Source organism: Drosophila ananassae, assembly GCF_017639315.1.
Source record: "Drosophila ananassae strain 14024-0371.13 chromosome 4 unlocalized genomic scaffold, ASM1763931v2 tig00000054, whole genome shotgun sequence".
NCBI lineage: Eukaryota > Metazoa > Arthropoda > Insecta > Diptera > Drosophilidae > Drosophila > Drosophila ananassae.
Genome location: NW_025319037.1, coordinates 3,176,484 through 3,196,719, shown reverse-complemented (window position 1 = coordinate 3,196,719; position 20,236 = coordinate 3,176,484). Strand labels below are relative to the sequence as shown.

General features: G+C 40.2%; 1 protein-coding gene across 1 annotated transcript in view; it reads left to right on the top strand.

Moving 5' to 3' along the window:
- Positions 1 to 529: 529 nt before the first annotated feature.
- The window catches only part of LOC6502768 (transcription factor SOX-6), a 437,528-nt gene continuing 417,821 nt past the window's right edge, over positions 530 to 20,236 (top strand). The window contains exon 1 of the mRNA XM_044717619.1: positions 530 to 808. The gene's annotated coding sequence lies outside the window, so the exon portion shown is untranslated. The remainder of the gene's footprint in view (positions 809 to 20,236) is intronic.

Sequence of the window (20,236 nt, the reverse complement as noted above, 5' to 3'; positions counted from 1 at the left end):
CTTAAAAAAGTTTTACATCAAAACAATTGATGAAATTCTTGAGAAATTGTGAGGGAGCAAGTACATAGTGGGCGTTTTTACAATGCTGTCAAAAGTGATTGGATACGAAGGTTCAGTTGATACGAAATCATTGGCTGCCTGCTTGTTGTGTACTCATTTACTGACCGGCACTTTGTTTCTCTTAGCACGTGTGCAACCAGTTCTCTTAATATAAGGAGAACTGGTTGAACACAGGGCCATTCTCTTGACGCAACATGTTGCGTATTGTGCAGTATGACGGGGCAAGACAACATTTTGTAATATCGTTCAAGATGCAACGTGTCGTGTTGAGCTAGAGGTAATCAGGAGATCCTATAGTCACCTCTCGTTCGAACGCAACTACACAATACACAACCTTGCTCGACAGGCCGAGAATGTTCAAAACGAATGAAAGTCACGAACCATGAATTCCCGAACCAAATGCACGAACTAAAGACACTTGAAAAAATCGAGTAAATGTGAATTATAAAGAAAAACAATATCATTGGGTTTCATTTAAAGTAAAGACGGGCGCGCTGTCAGGTGCACCAATCGCCACGCATTTGTGCTTTAAAATCGCGTTTTGCTGTCTCATTTACGGTTGTATGGACATCGCACTTTTGGTATGAGCCACCGTCTCACTATGCGGTATACGAATCGTGTTTGCGTGCCAAATCTACGAGGCTTAGGTTTTTCGGAATTAACAATTGTTAGATGCCCAATTTTAAATATTTTATATGATCCATGAATATTGTATCAATTTGAATACCATATGAGGATAATTTTTTATGTACGTAAAAAAAAACCTTTCATTAGAATAATACAATCAATAATCAACAGACAGCTTAACCAAATTGAATAATGTTTTAAAGACCGCTTTTTTGCTTATTCGGTACAAATTTATTAGTCTTATAATTTTATTGTGTCGATTTAAACATTTGTAATAAATATTTAGCCTCAAAACTTGTTATATGTTATCCCTGCGATATCTGCGACCCTGCGATTTTAATGTGACGGCAAACAAGTAATTTTAGCAAACGTGCCATATAAAAATTTCAAAACCTCAACTCTCTAGTCATAAAATAAAATTCTTACAATATTCCTTACAAACATTTTTATAAGGGTGTTATTTATATCGGTAAGTATATTTCTTGTTCATTTAAGGCTTAAAAACAATATATGTATATACATATAAATATACATACATATATATGTAGCTTTTTGTCAATGATGCGATGTCTTTTTCCGCACTGGTATGACTTAACGTAGTTTGTTGCTCCCGTCTGGTGCTGCACACAAGCGATGGTCTCAACAGGTGCACCACGTAATCTTTGAATGTTGTAGTTTTTAAGTGCTTGTGCGTCTTACGGGTACTGTCTGAAATCGGAACAGGAATTGAAATTCGCATTGCTTGGAGTGAACCCAAAAGGAAAAATATTTCATCTCGCTCTAAGTAGTTGCAGATTGTGTGAGATGGCTCTGACTGGACTGGTTTTTTGAGTACGCATTATGTTCATACGTAAGATTAGGTATGTACGTATGTAAGTATGTATGTATCTGAAGGCAGTTACATACATATGTTCATATAAAATGTAAAATTCTTTTATTAAACGTATAATTCGAGAAACTTAGTAAGTTTTTTATACCCCAGAGGTGCTATTGAAAACGGCATAACTTTGGTGTTTTTTAAGCTTGAAGATTTTGACTTGAAACTCTATTTTGGGCAACCTAAACCGATCCACTAAATTTCATAAGGACCATACGGCTATATCCTATAGCTGCCAAAAAACTGAACAATCGAAAATTACACAAATGGTATTTTTGAAGAAATACCAAAGGGGCCGTTCAAGTATTACGTAATACTTATTTTAGGTTTATTTACCTCATTCCCCCCTTACAATGATAACGCATGATATGAACAAAACCCCCCCTATGAAACACGTGATATATTGAAACATCTTTGATGTCTTACTCCAATATTTGTATATCCTTGCAAAGGGTATTATAATTTTGGTAAAAAGTGTGCAACGCAGTGAAGGAGACACCTCCTGAGTCGATATAAGCATGTCCGTCTGTTCGTTTGTCTGTTTCTTAGCAAACAAGTCCGAGCAAGAAAGGCCGGGATCGGTCGTCTATATCCTATAGCTGCCATATAACTGATTGATCGGAAATGCCATTTCTTTAAAGTTTTTTAAGTTGGGACTTTCCACACATGTTATATTTAGCCAAAATATCTTATCTATAAAATTTCATAAGGATCGGCCGACTATATCCTACAGCTGTCATAGAACGTTCGGAATCGGCAAAACTTTGTTGTTTTTCAAGTTAGAAAGGACTTGGTACAGATTCAATTTTGGACAAAATAATCTGATTTGCCGAATTTCATAACGATCGGCCCACTATATCCTATAGCTGCCATATAAATGAACGATCGGAAGTGGCACAACCTTAACTGCCAGGGTATATCAACTTCGGCTCCATCCGAAGTTAGCTTTCCTTTCTTGAATTTTCAAGTTTATGTAAAAGCAAACATTTTTTTAAAGTTTCTCACAATTTAAAGGGTGTTCATAAAAAAGTGAAGATTATACTATTTTTCTGCTTGAATGATAGTCTTTGCATTTCCCCATATATTTTAAAGTTAATTAAATTAGTAAGTAAGGAAACGAGAAAGATTAATTTCGGCCCCAGCCGAAGTTATTATACCCTTGCAGTTTTCCGCAATTTCAGAGAGTTTAATAAAGTTTGTGTAGCTTACTGAAGCTTGTATAGCTGAGTGGTATAGCGTGCGACTCCATCGCTAGAAAACGCGCTGGGTCTTATATACTAGACACTACAGAAGCAAAAATGTATTTATTTTTTAATTTTTTAATCAAAAGTAAAAATATTTTTCGATAAACTTTCCGTTTGTCAGCGCGATGCTCTTGAGATCGGGGTTGGAACTCAGAGAGTTTAATAAAGTTTTTGTAGCTTACTGAAGCTTGTATAGCTGAGTGGTATAGCGTGCGGCCCCATCGCTAGAAAACGCGCTGGGTCTTATATACTAGACACTACAGAAGCAAAAATGTATTTATTTTTTAATTTTTTAATCAAAAGCAAAAATATTTTTAGATAAACTTTCAGTTTGTCACCGCGATGCTCTTGAGGTCGGGGTTGAAACTCCCAGTGCGTAAACAAGAAACATAATTTATTTATATATTTATTCCCGCCAATGAATTTATATTCTTACATGGCTACTATATAATCTAACTTATATACTACTTAAAAAATTCTAACCAGTAAGCCCCTTAATACTTCGGAGGCTAGGTGGTAAGGAATTGAAAAAATATTGAGCCCGCTCGATCATAATAGGACATATAATACGACATATAATAGGAAAGGGAACAAATGTTTGAAAATCTCTCGAGGGCACAATAATGTTGATAAGCCCCAGTAGCATAGAGCAATAAATGTCGTAGGAAACAATATTATTAACAAACATCAATGCTGCCACAGTACGTCGATCTTCCAGTGTACAAATATGAAGCTCCACAAATCTTAAAGGAAGAAGGAAAAATTTGACAAATGGGTCCAGCAGCCACTCAAGTAAATTAGAACTCATTTTGTTTCCTGCTCACCACAAGAGCGGTTTGGCCCCAGGTTTGAGGCAAAATAATTAGCAAAAATGTTTGAAAGACCCTTATCAGAGTCAGCTGCCAAACCACCATAACAAATGAAAGAATGATGTCAGAGGTTGATTTTTACTAATCACAAACCGCCAACCGCCAACCGTTAGGGTTGGATCTGAGCCTAGTTTCGACATCGAAAATCCGATTTCTGAGACCGCATATGACAACGCTTGGGAGCGCCTCAACGAGAGATTCGATCGACTACGTCAAATTATTCACAACCTGTTGGTCACCGTTATGGAACTACCATCAACTAACAATGGAGAGGTATCCATATTGCGTAGCGTATCAGATGGTGCAAATGAGGTCATCCGTGCATTGGACTCCATTGGCCATATGGACCGAGACTGCTGGGTAATCCATTTATTGCTGAATAAAATCGATCCAGAGTCACGCCGCAAATGGGTAGATGCAAGCCGTGCTTCAAATTCACCAAGAGTCGAAGAGTTCTTCAAGTTCCTGGACGTACGATGTGAAGAATTTGAGCTGTGTCAAAGCGATCCTGTACCAAAACAGGGTGGTAACAACAAGAAGTCAAGCAGAGCCATGGTAACTGCTGCGCTGACTAAATGCGTAAATTGTAATGCGGATGGGCATCAACTGTCTAAGTGTCCTCAATTCATTGGTTTGTCTATCGATCAACGCCATTCTTTTGTAAAGCACAAATCTCCCTGTTCTATCTGTCTCAAACCCGGTCACAGGTCATCAAACTGTAGCTCAAAGTACAACTGTCAGCAGTGTGGCAGCAGACACCACACACTCATACACACGCATGCTATGCAGACCAACGAGGGTCAAATCACAACCACGTCTTCAAGCGATCGCAAGGATCCAGACACAACATCGGTGACTGCGAGTCACATGTCACAGGCACTACTCACGCCAACCCTGTTGCCACATGGGCAAGTAGGACGAACATGCACATTGCCGACTGCATTGGTACACATCCGCAACTCTCAAGGTACATACACAAACTGCCGGGTGCTACTCGACACGAGCTCGGAGTTATCATATGTATCGGAACGCTGTATTAAGGCTTAGTCGGGTTCCTGGCCGAATTCTCATTTCCGGCATTTCTTCAATCAAGGCTGTACCACGAGGGGAGTCAGCACACTCACAAGTCTCAAGTTTCTGATCACTCGCTACAAGTAAAAGGTCATATTCTAGGAAAAATCATATCTACGCTGGCAAGGGACAACATCGATGCATCTGCGCTTGAGATCTTCAATGGGATTCCGCTTGCAGACACTGAATTCAACTCGGCATCTCCTATAGACGTTCTACTAGGCACCGATTCTGTATGGGCTATTTTAACCGGCAACAGGAAGCTGGATGCGCAATGCAAAATAATAGGTATTTCATCAATCTTCGGATGGGTTATCACATCGATTGCGTATCAAAATCCATCAATCACCACGTAATTTTTGTCTACAGTCGATATCCATGCTACTTAACAAAGGTTTTGGGAAATCGAGGACTCCCAAATCAACACTCACCATGATCCTGAAAATGTTAAGGTTGAAGAGCATTTTCGCTTTTCTTCTGTGGAGCGCCGTCTACATAGAGGCACAAATCTACACTCACGGTATGTACAATTTATTCAAGAGTATATTTCTCTAGGTCACATGCGCCAATTGAACCCTGACGAAATTCTCACCAACGATGGAAGGGTATTCTACATGCCACATCACCCTGTACTTGGAAAGAAACTACGAGTAGTTTTTGACGGTTCATTCCAAGATTCTTCAGGTCAATCTTTAAAGGACACCGAACGTTGGGCCGAGCATTCAACGAAACCTGTTCGATGTATGCGTACGCTTTCGCATACATAAATACGAACATAAAAATTTCTGCGGACATTATCAAGATGTTCAGGCAAACCTGGATCAACAAGCATCACCGCAACTATCAACGTATCGTTTGGAGAGAACATCCTTCAGCTCCACTTCTACATTACCAACTCTGCACTGTAACCTATGGCAATGCGTGTGCACCTTTTCTGGCTGTACGGGTTCTTGAGCAACTGGCCAGAGACTACCAACATTTGTATCCAACTGCTGCGCGCATTCTTCTTGAAGATTTCTATGTTGCTGACGAGCTGACACCGAGGAGAAGCTTCTACAATACAAACAAGAACTAACTCAACTAATGTCATGTGCTCAACTCGAACTTGTAAAATGGATTTCCAACAGCAACCGCGTTGTCGACCCTGAGACAACAATCACAAACAACACATCATACAGTCCACTCGAAACTACGAACAAGGTTTTGGGAATTCATTGGCAACCGCACACGGACACATTGGCATACAAATAATCTTTGCCCAGCGAGGGAAAGATTACAAAACGGCAAGTTTTATCAGACGTGTCTCGCATTTTCGACCCACTTGGATTGCTGGCTCCAACGGTTATTCAATTCAAAATCCTGTTCCAAGAACTTTGGGTTCTCAACTTAGACTGGGACAGCCCGCTACCGCTCAACCTGGAAGATTGGTATCTCAAATGCAAGCACGATATCAACACGCTCAATCAAATTGAGGTTCCACGCTACATTGGCAACTCTACTGACACAATCGAATTGCACGCCTTCTCTGACGCATCTATTAAAGCCTACGCCGCTGTCGTTTACAGTAGAGTCACTCTCCCTGATGGTAACAAACAGGTTACTCTTATAGCTGCAAAGACTCGTGTTGCACCGCTCAAAACACAATCACTTCCACGCCTGGAATTGTGCGGCGCACTGCTACTAAGTCGACTCATCAACTCAGTCAAAACTGCACTGAAAAAGTACAACGTCACTGTTCACGCCTGGTGCGACTCTGCCATGGTTTTGGCTTAGCTCTCGCACATACCTGCCAAACTGAAGACTTTCGTCGCAAACCGCACTGCCGAAATCCTCATCATCATTCTGGCATCATGTCAAATCAGATGACAACCCTGCTGACTGCGATTCAAGGGGCATGCTAGCTGCTGACTTAGTAAACCACAACCTATGGTCGAAAGGGCCACACTGGCTATACTCAACCGAAGCTGAATGGGTAAAAACACCTAACCCTCCACATTCTAGTTTTATTTCAAAAGAACAAGTTCAGGCTGAAGTAAAAGGTTCTGCATTCACAACTATGAGAACATCCAACACTGAAACCTCACTATTGGGCAAAGCTACTTCGTATTCTCGCCTACGTTCTCAAGTTCATCCGACGCAATCGCATAAAATCCAACACCGCTACGCTGACATTTGAGGAAATCCATGACGCACTAATCCTGTACCTGTGCCATGCTCAAGACGAATTCCAAGCTGACTACAAACGACTCCTCAACCAGCAAGATTTGGGGCAAAAATCAAAATTGGGCAGCCTCTCACCGCAAATCGACAAACATGGACTCCTGCTAGTGGGTGGTCGCTTAGGTAACTCAGAACTGCCAGCGGATGTGCAGCGTCCAATAATTCTGCCCAAATCTCAATGCACAACGAAGCTCATTCTGGAAGATGAGCACCGGATTCACTTACATCCTGGTGTATCGGAGTTATTCGTGAACGCCCGCCAACGCTACTGGGTATTTGGCGCACGAAACCTCATTCGAAATATCACGCATGACTGAAACACACACATCACCAATTCATGTCAGGTGTGCCGTCTGACCGAGTTCGGCAGGCATTCCCGTTTGCAAACACTGGCTGCGACTATGCCGGGCCAATCACCCTCAAGGTTCACAAGGGACGAAGTCCACGCAAGAAAAAGGTTACATTTGTCAGTTCGAATGCCTAGCCACTGCTGCCTTGCATTTGGAATTGGCTACAGATCTTACAACCGACACATTCTTGGCGGCACTCAGACGATTCATCTCTCGCCGCGGAAAATGATCGCAAATGTATAGCGACAACGGGCGAACCTTCATCGGGGCAAAAAGAGCATTAAACGAAATGCAAACTCTTCTGAAGTCAGACAAGAATGTCCTCACTTTTGAGAAAAGGCACACTCTTCTCGCCCAAATAGAAGCTGTGGTCAACTCACGTCCACTATTCACAACTTCGGACACTGAGGTCAACTATCTGTCGCCAGCACACTTCCCCATTGGTCGTCCATACACGACAGTACCAGAAGGCGATCTATCACATGTACCAATCAACCGTTTGGATTATTGGCAACAGACTCAAGCTATGCTGCAAGGCTTCTGGAAACAATGGCACATTGTAAGATATTCAATGTGATATTCAGTATTCTACATGCCACATCACCCTGTACTTGGAAAGAAACTACGAGTAGTTTTTGACGGTTCATTCCAAGATTCTTCAGGTCAATCTTTAAACGACACCGAACGTTGGGCCGAGCATTCAACGAAACCTGTTCGATGTATGCGTACGCTTTCGTATACATAAATACGTTTTTTCTGCGGACATTATCAAGATGTTCAGGCAAACCTGGATCAACAAGCATCACCGCAACTATCAACGTATCGTTTGGAGAGAACATCCTTCAGCTCCACTTCTACATTACCAACTCTGCACTGTAACCTATGGCACTGCGTGTGCACCATTTCTAGCTGTACGGGTTCTTGAGCAACTAGCCAGAGACTACCAACATTTGTATCCAACTGCGCACATTCTTCTTGAAGATTTCTATGTTGCTGACGAGCTGACACCGAGGAGAAGCTTCTACAATACAAACAAGAACTAACTCAACTAATGTCATGTGCTCAACTCGAACTTGTAAAATGGATTTCCAACAGCAACCGCGTTGTCGACCCTGAGACAACAATCAGAAACAACACATCATACAGTCCACTCGAAACTACGAACAAGGTTTTGGGAATTCATTGGCAACCGCACACGGACACATTGGCATACAAATAATCTTTGCCCAGCGAGGGAAAGATTACAAAACGGCAAGTTTTATCAGACGTGTCTCGCATTTTCGACCCACTTGGATTGCTGGCTCCAACGGTTATTCAATTCAAAATCCTGTTCCAAGAACTTTGGGTTCTCAACTTAGACTGGGACAGCCCGCTACCGCTCAACCTGGAAGATTGGTATCTCAAATGCAAGCACGATATCAACACGCTCAATCAAATTGAGGTTCCACGCTACATTGGCAACTCTACTGACACAATCGAATTGCACGCCTTCTCTGACGCATCTATTAAAGCCTACGCCGCTGTCGTTTACAGTAGAGTCACTCTCCCTGATGGTAACAAACAGGTTACTCTTATAGCTGCAAAGACTCGTGTTGCACCGCTCAAAACACAATCACTTCCACGCCTGGAATTGTGCGGCGCACTGCTACTAAGTCGACTCATCAACTCAGTCAAAACTGCACTGAAAAAGTACAACGTCACTGTTCACGCCTGGTGCGACTCTGCCATGGTTTTGGCTTAGCTCTCGCACATACCTGCCAAACTGAAGACTTTCGTCGCAAACCACACTGCCGAAATCCTCATCATCATTCTGGCATCATGTCAAATCAGATGACATCCCTGCTGACTGCGATTCAAGGGGCATGCTAGCTGCTGACTTAGTAAACCACAACCTATGGTCGAAAGGGCCACACTGGCTATACTCAACCGAAGCTGAATGGGTAAAAACACCTAACCCTCCACATTCTAGTTTTATTTCAAAAGAACAAGTTCAGGCTGAAGTAAAAGGTTCTGCATTCACAACTATGAGAACATCCAACACTGAAACCTCACTATTGGGCAAAGCTACTTCGTATTCTCGCCTACGTTCTCAAGTTCATCCGACGCAATCGCATAAAATCCAACACCGCTACGCTGACATTTGAGGAAATCCATGACGCACTAATCCTGTACCTGTGCCATGCTCAAGACGAATTCCAAGCTGACTACAAACGACTCCTCAACCAGCAAGATTTGGGGCAAAAATCAAAATTGGGCAGCCTCTCACCGCAAATCGACAAACATGGACTCCTGCTAGTGGGTGGTCGCTTAGGTAACTCAGAACTGCCAGCGGATGTGCAGCGTCCAATAATTCTGCCCAAATCTCAATGCATAACGAAGCTCATTCTGGAAGATGAGCACCGGATTCACTTACATCCTGGTGTATCGGAGTTATTCGTGATCGCCCGCCAACGCTACTGGGTATTTGGCGCACGAAACCTCATTCGAAATATCACGCATGACTGTCTAAAATGCTTTAAACAACGGCAACACACATATCACCAATTCATGTCAGGTGTGCCGTCTGACCGAGTTCGGCAGGCATTCCCGTTTGCAAACACTGGCTGCGACTATGCCGGGCCAATCACCATCAAGGTTCACAAGGGACGAAGTCCACGCAAGAAAAAGGTTACATTTGTCAGTTCGTATGCCTAGCCACTGCTGCCTTGCATTTGGAATTGGCTACAGATCTTACAACCGACACATTCTTGGCGGCACTCAGACGATTCATCTCTCGCCGCGGAAAATGATCGCAAATGTATAGCGATAACGGGCGAACCTTCATCGGGGCAAAAAGAGCATTAAACGAAATGCAAACTCTTCTGAAGTCAGACGAACACAACAACACTATACTGGAGGCCTGGCAGACGAAAGAATTAACTGGAATTTCATTCCCCCACATGCACCACACTAGGGTGGCAAATGGGAATGCGCTCTGTCAAATTGCACCTTTATAGAGTCATTGGCAAGAATGTCCTCACTTTTGAGAAAAGGCACACTCTTCTCGCCCAAATAGAAGCTGTGGTCAACTCACGTCCACTATTCTCAACTTCGGACACTGAGGTCAACTATCTGTCGCCAGCACTCTTCCCCATTGGTCGTCCATACACGACAGTACCAGAAGGCGATCTAGTACATGTACCAATCAACCGTTTGGATTATTGGCAACAGACTCAAGCTATGCTGCAAGGCTTCTGGAAACAATGGCACATTGAATATCTTACATCACTTCAGCATCGGCCAACAAATCTATCAACATTACCAAAGATGACATCGTGCTCCTTAAGGATTCTCACACACCGCCAGCAGCATGGGCTCTCGCAAGAGTCATCGAAACATATCCAGGGAAGGATGGAATGGTCCGCGCTGTACGACTCAGGACTCCTGGAGAAACAACCCGTTCAATTGTCAAGATCGCCCTATTACCAAATTCCGAAACAGTGATTCAGGGGAGGCCGGGATGTTGATGAACGGTCACATTTTTTATCAATAATTGGGCACACTGAATTTATCTGTAACTGTTTTTTTCTTATGTACTTAAAAAAGAATGTGCTACAAGCGTCTGTGGCAAGTTCGCCGCGTTTAGTTTTTTGCTCTGCCTTTGGTTGTGACAGATGAAGAACTCGAGTGATTGCACCAGCAACTAATTTCAATAAAGCTATAGGATATAGTCGGCCGATCCTTATGAAATTTTGTAAATAAAATATTTTATAGTCGACCGATCCCGGCCGTTCCGGCTTATATACTACCTGCAAGGAAAAAAGAATGTGTGCAAAGTTTCAACTCGATAGCTCTAAAACTGAGACACTAGTTTGCGTAAAACCGACAGACAGACGGACAGACAGACAGACGGACCGACGGACAGATGGACATGCTTATATCGACTCAGGAGGTGATCCTTATCAAGAATATATATACTTTATAGGGTCGGAGATGTCTCCTTCACTGCGTTGCACACTTTTGACCGAAATCATAATACCCTCTGCAAGGGTATAATAACGTTTATTTGGGAGAGGCCTATATTAAAGATATCATCCAAACGACTAATTCATGGGATTGGACAACATTGCAGAGTGGCATGCACGGATGAAGGGGCCTTAGATTGAAACAGCTTGCTAATCCACTAGAGGGTCGATAACCAGAGGGCTAACCAACGTGGCCTGCAGAGATCGACAGATCGCGATGATCACTGCCTCCCCGCTCACGATGGGTGCTGGATGCATCACGGTCTTTCCGAAATACTTTATACAAGTTGTGCTCAAAGAACTCGGAGGAACTAAAGTAGCTATTGAACCGCGTTGCCACAAGAAAGATTATATCCAAATCGCAGACGAAGGATTCAAGAGCACCATGCGGGAGTTAGTTCTCATTCCCGGTATATTTTGGATTTCAACTTTCAAGCTATTATAAGAGCCCTAGTCATCTATGATCAATTCGGTCCATAGTATGAATTAGACGGCTGGCCGGTAATGGTAAAGGTACAGATAATGGTAAAGGTACTGCTGCAAGTGGCCGCATATCCCAAATGCATAGCTTCACATATTACACATGTATTTACCTTAATATCCAAATTGGACATTGTAGTGACCAGTCTCCGAACGAAGCCAGTGACAGGTAAAGATACAGACAGAGTGTAGTCTGGAACTCGGCGCGGCGACCGCGCAGCAATGCAAAATTTAAACAAACATTCTCTCCATTCGCTACAAAGTCAACCTCGCAGTGGGCGGTCTATCGAAAAAAGCTAAGAAGCTGAACAAAGAGGCCCTCTCAACATCGCGATTTCGAACCACTTGTTGTTGCCGCCCACTTTGAAATTAGCCGTTGTTGTTGCAGAAAATTATGATTTCGAACCACTCGTTCTTGCGCCACTTGTTAAAATTAGCAGAAAATTATGCAGTGATGGGCGTAGAATATCGGAAGAAAAAAAAACGTTAAAAGTTACCAATCACTTCCTCTCTTTATCTTAAAGCGGACGGAAGAGTATTTTTTGTGCGCACTGCGTTTTTATAAAATCTCTTTGTTAACTTTAAACTTTCGTTGTTTATTATACCCTGAGGGTATAATAATTTACGCATAATTACAATAATTTACGTATAATAATATACGCAGAGGGTATTATAATTTTAGTCATAGGTGTGCAACGCAGTGAAGGAGACATCTTTAACCCTATATATATTCTTGATCAGGATCACCTCCTGAGTCGATATGAGCATGTCTGTCTATCCGTCTGTCTGTCTGTTTCTACGCAAACTAGTCTCTCAGTTTTACAGCTATCGAGTTGAAACTTTAAACTCATCGTTCTTTTGCTTGCAGGTAGTATATAAGCCGGAATCGGTCGACTATATCCTATAGCTGCCATATAACTGATTGATCCGAAATGCCATAAGTTTGGTGCTTTTTAAGTTAGAGGGCAAATCCCAAACCACACATGGTATATTTGGCCAAAATACCTTATGTACAAAATTTCATAAGGATCGGCTGACTATATCCTATAGCTGTCATTCAACGATCGGAATTGGCATAACTTTGTTGTTTTTTAAGTTAGAAAGATGGGACTTAGTACAGATTATATTTTGTACAAAATAATCTGATTTGCCGAATTTCATAAAGGCCGACTATATCCTATAGCCGCCATATGACTGAACGATCGGAAATGGCACAACCTTAACTGCAAGGGTATATCAACTTCGGCTCCGCCCGAAGTTAGATTTCCTGTCTTGTTTTTATTTAACTTTATAAAAACAAAATGTTACATATTGTAGATCCGTATCGCTTCGCGTGTGCAGTGGTATATGTGGAGGTAAAATAATAATTTTATTAATTTTGTTCCAAGCATAGCCCTGCTCAGCTACTTCATCTTTTACTGTGTTTCTTCTTTTCACGCTCAATATATATCCTTATCTCTATGAGATCGAAATGAGATCGTTCATGAGGCAGACTAAAAGTGGGTTCAAGGAGTTGATCAGTGGTTTTTGTAAAATCAATAACCAACTTCTTCTCTTTATCTCAAAGCGGACGGACGTGTTTTTTTTGTGCGCACTGCGTTGTCATAAAATTTGTTTATTAGATTTGCATAAACAATCGGTGTTTATTTCTATTCGCAGACTAAAAGTGGGTTCAAGGAGTTGATCAGTGGTTTTTGTAAAATCAATGACCAACTTCTTCTCTTTATCTCAAAGCGGACGGACGTGTTTTTTTGTGCGCACTGCGTTGTCATAAAATTTGCTTATTAGATTTGCATAAACAATCGGTGTTTATTTCTATTCACTTAAAAAAAATAAAAATAATAAAATATTGCAATTCATAGATCCGTATCGCTTCGAGTGTGCAGTGATATATTTGGAGGTAAAATAATAATTTTATAAATTTTTCTTCCAAACATAGCGCTGTTCTTCTTCTTCATCTCTTACGTAGTTGCTTCTATTCTATTGCTCCTATTTCTCGCTCAATAAAGATTCTTATCTCTATTTCTTAGCATTTTACTAACTCTCACTAACTGCTCTCTTTAATCTCCCCCTTTCGTTTCCCTGGTACAGTGGTACAAGGTTCATCAATATTATTAATAAATTAATTATTGAAATTTTAATAATTTTTAATAAATTAATTATTTAAAATCTTAATAATTATGGAATTTTAATTGGTCTGTGCATTGAAGTCAAATAATTTTTAATAAATTAATTATTTAAAATCTTAATAATTATGGAATTTAAATTGGTCTGTGCATTGAAGTCTTGTAATAAGAAAATCTCATCTTCCCAGCCTACCATCCATTGCTGGCTCTATGAAAACGTTTTACACGCTAAGTGTGCCGGGTTCACGGCCTCAGTTTCGGATGCAATCTCGCGTAGGTCTGGTCTCCACTTTTGCTGTGACGGTTTTCGTGCTGTTCAGGACGAAATGAGATCGTTCATGAGGCAGACTAAAAGCGGTTTCAAGGAGTTGATTAGTGGTTTTCGAAAAATCAATGACCAACTCTGTGCGCTCGATACACAGTTTAGTAGTCTTCAACTACTAAACGAGTCTCCAAAGCGTAAAAAATCCTCTTTTAGTGATGTGCTTGTGGCGAATAATCTTCAGCCTGCTCAGCCGACAACTATGCAGCCGCTTATATCTCTGGCCACCCCAAGGGCCGGACCTGAGAAAAATTCGGCTTCCGAATATCTCAGGATTAATGAGCGATTGTCCGATATGTCCTCTGTGGCATCGCTTCAAGTGATCCCAGACCCAATAATTCAAACCCCTGTAACAGTCACCAAACAGGGCAAACAAACGTCCGGACCCCCGGTACGTACTGATGCCGCTGTACTAGTTGCGGCGGCACCAAAACCCTTGCAGGTGATCCCACCATCGAAACATATTTTTGTTTCCCGGCTTGCCCCTGATACTTCTGAGATTGATATCTCGGCTTACATCAAAGCCAAAACAAAAGTCGATATAAAGGTGGTGGACATTACAAAATTTAAAAATTCATACACCAAGCACACGTCATTTTTCAAAATACGTGTGCCCTTGCAGATGTTTAAGACGATTTGTTCCGCCAGCTTTTGGCCAGAGAATATTTTCATCCAAGAACATCAGCCAAGTACGGTGAAAAAAAAAATAACCAAACCTGTGGGTGTAAAACTCCCGCATGTTACGGCCACTGACCAACCTTCCACTTCATCTTCGCCAGTTTTAAAAAACTAATGTCTTCTCTAACACTTACCTATCAGAATACAAGAGGGTTAAGTAGTAAACTTCCCAAACTGTGTTCTGATAGTTCTTTCTTTTCATCTCACATTATTGTATTTACAGAAACTTGGTTAAATCCGGAGATCTTAAGCTCCAAAGTTTTTCCTAGTAGGTACACCACTTTTAGATGTGATAGAACTCTGCGAAGAGGAGGAGGAGTGTTAATCTCTGTAGACTCCAAACACGCTTCTGAAGAGGTAAAATCACAAGAGTTTGGTGACATTGAATTCCTGCATCAAAATCACTTTGTCCGATCAATTTTTGTATATTACCTGTTCTTACATACCACCTTCGTCCGAACCGCCAACATACTGGCAACATTTGTCCGCTATTCGTTTGGTTTTCGATCGTCTGTCTGATGGTGACCAGCTGATAGCTCTGGGTGACTTCAATATCCCAGAACTTATATGGTCAAATGTTGAAAATTCACCGTCTTTACAGCTTAACTCCCACCACGACTTCCCTGTGGGCATGTTTGACATGTCACTCGGGCAAATTAACCACGTTAGAAATTCTTTAGGTCGGCTGCTGGACTTATGTTTCGTTTCTGATCCTGATGGAATTACTCTTTCCAGAACTTTGCCCCTTTCTGACCCTGAGGATCCATATCATCCCACTCTTGAGCTTTCAATTGAAAACAACTCCTTAATTGACCTTAAGTCTACACATAAATCTCATAAAGTTCGATTCTTTCGTAAGGTTGACTTTATGAAATTAAATAAGTTAATTTCGGAATTTGATTGGTCTGATGTACTGGCATGCGATGATATAAACTTAGCATGCCGTGGAAATATCCGTCCGCTTCAAGGAATCCGCTTTGGTATACGAGGCATCTTAACAACTTAAAGAATAGTATAAGTAGACTTTTCAATAAACATAAATTATCTGGCTGTACAGTGGTCCAATTTCACCGTGCATAACGCAGAATTCTATAGGATTCAGTTTACTCAGCAATCCCAAGCAGTTTTATAACTTTGTAAAAACTAAGCGCAAACATGTCTCTTTTCCTCCTCTGCTTACGTTTGAGAATTTCCAATTTTTTTTCCTCCACGAATAATTTGACTTGCTCCATAACCTTTAAGCCCCCCTAAACCAAAGTCCAGAACAAATATAGGTTCCATCACCCACAGATCCCGCGGTACACCTAATAGAAGAAATTGATCAAATTTTACCATAAATTGAATTATGTAGGCCGTGTAATGGCTAAGACCATCATTGTTTTTAGTACTTATCATTTTTGAAATGTATGTGTACCAACTAAAATTAAAAAATGGTGTCTAGCAGTTACCATATTTTGGGAATACTCATCAAAAGTTGAAATCTCATATTTTCTACATTAATTTTTGGTCTTCTATGATTTTTCTCCAAACATTTTTCTATGGAAGATTTTTATTTTCTTATTGAAATCAGTAGATCATACCATGTTTTAATTTTTGGAATTTAAGGGAAAACTCGAAATAATTTTATTTAATTAATTATAGGTGGTTAAACAATATTTTCGTCAATTAAATTTTAGTTTTTAATCTCATATTTTCATGTCATGGGTATCTACAATTTCTGTAAAGCTTTACTAAACCAGCTGAACCTGCAATAGATACGTTTTGAACATAGAAACAGTTTTACATAGCCATAACTTTTTGAAAATATGAGATTAAAAACTCCAATTTAACTGACGAAAATATTGTAAGTATTATTGAAAATATTGCAAAGTTATATCAACTCCGGCTCTGCCGGAAGTTAGCTTTCCTTTCTTGTTTTTTCGTAAGTTTTTCGTCAAAAAATTTTGGAGTTTATTTTTATATAAATTATACTTTTTGGTCTGTAAGTTTAGAAGGTAATAAATTTTCCAGATTTCGTCAAATTAACCGTTTTTGGAAATATTCTTAAGGTTTACAAATAAAAAATTCCAAACTCCCATTGAGATCCACTTATTCCACTTAAAACTTTGCTAGATAAGGAGCTTTTTCCGTAGACCTGTAAGTTAATGCCCTAGTGCGTAGCTTTTATGTTTGAAGCAATTTTAAAAGCTGCGAAAAACGTGTTTTAGGTTATATAAATAAAGTCTGTATTTACTTAAAGAAGAGCCGCTGCAAATACCTTCGGTTTAGCACGATAAAATAACCGTCTTATTTACTAGATGAAAGCAACAGAAACTAGTTGTGTTGTCGATCGTGATGCTATTGTCTTTTTGCATCGATAAAAAATCAAACAGCAAACTCAAAATAATAACAGGTAAATGCGAATCAATTAAATAAAACTAGAAAGTTAGGTTCCTTAGTGCCTTTGGACGTAAACAAAGCTGGCGTCAGCTGGATGCGTTAGAAATCCATCCGGTTATACCACATTCTATTCTTAAAAATGATTTTTTTTTCTACGGACATTAAACATTTTTATTTCAATTTTTTTTAAGTTCATTATCAACTGTTATCAACTGTAAAACTACACAGGCCAAAAAATTACATTTTGTTTTCACTCGACGCATAGTTTCATTTGCCTCATACCCTTCAATTCGTTGCTCCCTAGAACCAGTTTCCAAGTTCAAATTCCTTAGGAAGTAACGTCGAGTTATTAGTTTTTTTTTTTTTAATTAAGGATCAAATAACCGAAAATTTTATTTTTACTTCAAGTGATGTAAAAAAAAAGCCTAAGTTAATATACCCTTGCATGTAGATAGCAGCATACATATATTATTATATTTATATTATATCGTATATAATTGGCCGATCCTTTTGAGAATTTCACCATCAAATTAATTTGCTAATTACAATTTTGGAAACACCAAGCGTCCTGAAAAAACACCAAAGTGGTGTCATCTACAATCAATCAGTTATATGGGAGCTATCGACCGATCTCATCCGTTCCTATATAAATAGTATATAAATACTACGGATGTGTGCAAAGTTTCTTTGTCCTGTTTCCCAGTTAAAATTATTTGTAAAGATTCGTTCAGTGAGTTTCTATACGTCTGTTAGATGGTTATGTCTTTATGAAAGACTTTTATTAAAAATATAAGCATCCTTTAATAAATTAAATAAAATATACCCCATTGGAAATGGATTTCTAATCCGATTTCCCGATTGGATTTCAAAATGGAATCCATAGAAAGTCCCATCCTTCTAGATTAAAAATCAACAAAGTAATGGCATTTCCGATCAATAATGGCGTTTCCGACCGTCTTGCGTCTTAAAAAAAATTCAAGAATGTGTCATTTGCGATCGTTCAGTTATATGGCAGATCGGATTAGTATGCCCAGAATAAAATCTTTAAAAAGTCCAATTTTCTAGCTTAAAAAATACCAATACGAAATACCAAATACCATTTCCGATTAACCAGTTATATGACAGCTGTAAGATATACAGACAGCCCTATCAACATGACAATGATCGGCAGGGGTGAAATGAAGGAAATTCTGATCCACAAGTTAGGCATGGTGGGAAAAGTCAATTTTTCGTCAGTGAGCGGGCTTCTCGCTTTATCAACGCAGGTGAACATGTAGGTGCACAAGACTGAGGCAGCGTACCAACTTCCGGCTTCTGATAAGCCAAGAAACCCTTCCTGAGGATCCATCCATGCCTCAGGCGTTTGGAAGTAGCCGACAACAGGGGAACCATAAGTTGTGATTTCGCAATAGAGGCCGGATTAGAGGTGACCGAAAGGGAATCTCTTTTTTCAAGAAGACCAGAAACAACCTTAGTAGGATAGGCTGGGTAATGAAGTAGCCGAGACCGCGGCGGCCGATATAGATGCAAAAACGAAAACTGACTATGATGATGACGCTATTATGCCCATACAACGGACATAAGCACCGTTGTACGGACATAAGAACCGTTGTACGGACATAAGCACCGTTGTACGGACATAAGCAGGGTAGATAAAATAATTTTTGATAGATACAGGGGCAACAAAAAGCTATACTAAACACAATACATTTTAACACTAGTTCCTCTGGAGTACCCGGGCTTACAATGTATGTACATGTGTTTTGACCGTGAGGAAGCTTTTAAGCACTTCAGTTTCACAAGTGCAAGTTAATTTACGGATAGTTGTCCCATCAGGTGAAGATTATGCAAATAATATGTTCAAATTTGAATGCTTGGCTCTTTAACACGAAAGTGTTGGCATATAACAAGTTTCCTTAAAAAAGTATAAATTTCCTATGGGAGCGACAGAATTCGTAAATGGGAAAATCACCGATCAAGAACTGTGTTATTCGATAATCGAGGTCACCATATAATAACCCTATATGGGTGGCGGGAAAAAAGGGAAAGAAGATCAATATATCAGATTCGCCTACAAAAAGACTTTAGAAAATGACATCCGAAGACTACACCCGACAAATACCAAATGTCGAGTATTTCGGTAATAATTTCAAAACTAGGGAAAGCAATTTTTTTTACAACTCTTGTGGAAGTTGATAACAGGGCCGTCGAGAGCCGATCCGTGCCCCGGTACGTGGGGTGTTCACGGGCACCTCTTCATATAATATGAATTTAGAGAAATTATATGGATTCTATCGTGGAAAATTAAAGGGTCATTTTTATTAGAATAAATATACATTTGGTGTCGTTAAACTTCCTTCAAATGGTCACTTCGGTATATCGGTTTCGGTGGAAGAAAACCTTCCGGGCTTTTTGGTCAGCAAACATTGAAATGACTGAGTCGAAATTTATGCTGCGAGCTAGCCCAGACTCCAATGCGCTGTGGTTGGGCTTGTATGGAGCCGCGGCCAAAAATATTTATGGTGGTGATATCGCAATGAAATTTTGTCCAAAAATCTATAAAAATATTCTAAACACATATAAAACACATGTTTGTATGTGGTGCAATTTTTCATAAAATTATTGCTTTGCCCCATCCGTAATCCCCGCCAGAAGTTTTACGTAACTATTAAGTTGAAGGAAGTCTTACTATTATGTCTATGTTGATTCGGCGCATCTTTCATTCAAGGAACCAGATTGATATTAGAGAATTGACGTTTTCATGCGTTTGTAATTTTCCCAAAATGTTACAATCCTTTTAAAAACGTATCCAATTCGCTTTGACACTTCACTCTTGTCAACAATATAGCCGTTTTTAATAGTATTCGCTTCTATATCTTTTATCAATTTTGTTCGCCTTTCAATGGCGCTACCCTCTTCCTGCACCATA